The following is a 3,893-nucleotide window of genomic DNA, read 5'->3' on the forward strand; positions in this document are numbered from 1 at the left end:
TTTTTTTTTTATTTTTTAAAGATTTTATTTATTTATTTATTTATTTATTTATTTTTTAAAGATTTTATTAATTATTCGACAGAGATAGAGACAGCCAGCAAGAGAGGGAACACAAGCAGGGGGAGTGGGAGAGGAAGAAGCAGGCTCATAGAGGAAGAGCCTGATGTGGGGCTCGATCCCAGAACGCCGGGATCACGCCCTGAGCCGAAGGCAGACGCTTAACCGCTGTGCCACCCAGGCACCCCAAAGATTTTATTTATTTATTTGACAGAGATAGAGACAGCCAGCAAGAGAGGGAACACAAGCAGAGGGAGTGGGAGAGGAAGAAGCAGGCTCATAGCGGAGAAGCCTGATGTGGGGCTCGTTCCCATAACGCCGGGATCACACCCTGAGCCGAAGGCAGATGCTTAACCGCTATGCCACCCAGGTGCCCCAAGAACTTCCATAACATCTTAAATAGCAAAGATGTTTTGTTCCTGATCTCAGGGGGAAATTAGTCTTTCAGCCTTTAGCATGATATTAGTTGAAGGTTTTTTGCACATGTTGTCATTTTAAGGAAATGCCCTCTATTCTTAGTTTTCTGAAGTCCTGGGTAGGTATTCAATTTTATCAAATGTTTTTTCTGTACTAATATAATCACACATTTTTTTTCTTTAGTCTATGAATATGGTGGATTAAACTGATTGTTTTTTGAATAATGAAATACTGTTGCACCCATGGAATATTCCCCACTAGGGTATGGTTTATAATTGTCTAATATATTGCTGAATTCTATTTGCAAATATTTTGTTAAGTATGCTACATCTATATTCATGAGGGATTTTAGTCTGTAGTTGTGTGTGTGTGTTTTTTTTTTTTTTTCTTTTTTCTTTTTGTACTATCTTTGTCTGGTTTCGAGGTCAGAGTATAATGGCTTCATAAAATAAATTGGGTTCTGTTCCATCCTTTTCTATTTTCTGGAAGATGCTGTGTAGAACTGGTATTAATTGTTCTTTAGACACTGGTAGAGTTCTCCAGTGGAGCCATCTGGATCTGTAGTTTCCTTCTGGGAGAGTTTTAAAATTATGAATTAAATATCTTTAATAGTTATATCTCTTTTATATGGGGTGAATTGTGGTAGTTTGCATTTTTCAAGGAATTGATCTATTTCATTTAAACTGTCAAATTTATGTGTGCAGAGCTATTCACGATATTCCTTTATTATCCTTTTTAACATATGCAGTGTCTACAGTGATACCTTCTTTCATTTCTGCTACTGGTCATTATTGCCTTTTTTTTTTTTTTTTTCCTGTCACTCTTGCTAGAGGTTTGCTTTTGCTCCAATCTTGATTGTTTCCTGCATTCTGCTTGCTTTGGACTTATTTAGTTGTACTTTCTCTATTTTCTTGAAGTGGAAGTGTATATTATTAATTTTAGACTTCTCCCTTTTTATTGAAAGCATTTAATGCTCTACATATTCCCTTGGCACTGCTTTAGCTGTGTCTCACAAGTTTTGATAGGTTAGCATGTTTATTTTCAATAAGTTAATGTATTTTTTAATTTACCTTGAGGTTTCTTATTTGACACATGGATTACCTAATTTGTTATTTAGTTTCCAAGTGTTTAGGAAGATTTTCTTGTGATTTTTATGTTCAGGACATGGTCTATCTCAGTATATGGTCCAGGGGCTCCTGAAAATCATGTGTATTGTGTTGTTCTGGAGTGTTTTCTATAAAGGTTGGCTACATTCTGTTGGTTGGTTGGTGTGAGTTCTTCTCTATCTTTGCTGATATCCTATCAAGTTGTTCTATCATTTGTTGAGAAAGAGATGTTTAAGTTTCTGGTTAAAATTATGCAATTGTATCTATTTATTTTAGTTCTATCAGTTTTTGCTTCATGTTTTATAGCTCTTTTATTTGGTGATGCACATTTAGGAGTCCTATAAATATCTCCTGGGTTTTGACTCCTCTCTAGTACTCTGTCCTAAGTACAATAGATGCTATGGTCCCTGGACAACCAGTTCTGATCTCTCAGGGCAGGGAGACCACCAAGTTTCACCTGGGCAACCCTTCTCTCTGCATGGAATTTTTTTTTTTTTTTTTTTTTTTATAGGCTCCATGCTCAGCATGGAGCCCAATGTTGGGTTTGAACTTGTGACCCTGAGTCATGACCTGAGCTGAAACCCAGAGTTGGGCGCTTTAACTGACTGAGCCACCCAGCCACCCCTGCCTGGAAACTTTCTTAAACAATAAACTAGGGCATATGGGGCTCACTCCTCACTTTTTCCCCTCTCAAGGGTCACTATCTTCATTGCCTAGGTCACAGCCACAGATTAAATGTTTGTGTTCCCCAAATTTCATATGTTAAAACCTACCTCTCCAATGTGTAAAGGTATTAGAGAAGTAGTTCTTTGAGGAGGGTCTTTGTGGGGATGATTAGGTCATGAAGGTGGATCCCTTGGTGATGATTACAGTCCTTATAAAAGAGACCCCACAGAGATCCCTTGCCCTCTAGCCATGTGAAAAAGATGGCTATCTATGAACAAAGAATGGACTGTCACTACACACCGAATCTGCTGGCACTCTGATCTTTGACTTCGCAGCCTCTAGAACTGTGAGAAATCAGTATCATTTTGTTTATAAGCTACCCAGTCTGTGAGAAGATAGATAGATAGATAGATAGATAGATAGATAGATAGATATATGCAGCCCAAATAGACTAAGACATACAATGTTATGCAAACTATTGTTGCATGCATTTTGCTGATCATATAGTCATTTAGGTTGAGACATTAAATCTGGTCCCTGTAATTCCATCTTAGCCAGAACTACAAGTCCAATCTCTCTCTTTAGAATTATTGAAGGAAAGAAAATCTAATGCCCTTTATGCTGTTTGTTTTCCATTGTGGAGACACATTACTATACACACAGGCAATAGTTAGCATTTATTTAACACTATGCTCTGGGCCAGGCACTCTGCTAAGGGATGTTCACTTACTAGCTTACCTATTAAGTACTTTTAATTACAAGTCCTTATAGCTTCTCCCATTTCTAGGAAATACAGTGCATTTTTTTAAAAGAAAAGTCTACGGTATCCTAAATAGAAGAGGTTACTAACTAAAATATAAACAGTACTGATATAAAATATTTCCCTCTTTTTTTTTTTTTTTTGAAGATTTTATTTATTTATCTGACAGAGATAGAGACAGCCAGCGAGAGGGGGAACACAAGCAGGGGGAGTGGGAGAGGAAGAAGCAGGCCCATAGCGGAGGAGCCTGATGTGGGGCTCGATCCCATAACGCCGGGATCACGCCCTGAGCCGAAGGCAGACGCCCAACCGCTGTGCCACCCAGGCGCCCCTAAAATATTTCCCTCTTATTAATAAATTGATTGTTGTTTAATTCCCACATTTTTGACACAGACGCTAGAGAGGTATGAATACAAGAAAGCTGAGAGGGACCAGGCAAGAGTTTTTATAGTCAGCTGCGCAGGACAAGAAACAACATGGCAGTTCTTCCAATTTTCAATATTTGCTTTCTATTTCAATACTGTGCTGCATACTTACCTAAATACCCAAGGTTTCTTCTAGTCTTTGCCTGGTAGTTTAAAGCAATAGTTAACCTTCATTAACTTTAAGATTTCTAAAAAATAATAATAATGAATAAGGGCAGGAGAAACAGTAATTAGACTTTGGTAGGAAAAATGTGGGAAGATACAAAAATATTATAATTCCTTGTCTATTCAAATTAGATCACCTTACTCTTTGCTTGTCCTAGCCAGATATCCCTAATTCTTGCCAAGATTGTATATAGCTTTGACTCTCGTGTCCTCTATTGTAAGCCCCACGAAGGGAAGATCATGTCTGTTTTATATACTACTGATTCTTCAGTGCCTACTATAATGTCTGACACATGT

Source organism: Ursus maritimus, unplaced genomic scaffold (assembly GCF_017311325.1).
Source record: "Ursus maritimus isolate PB19 unplaced genomic scaffold, ASM1731132v1 scaffold_2, whole genome shotgun sequence".
NCBI lineage: Eukaryota > Metazoa > Chordata > Mammalia > Carnivora > Ursidae > Ursus > Ursus maritimus.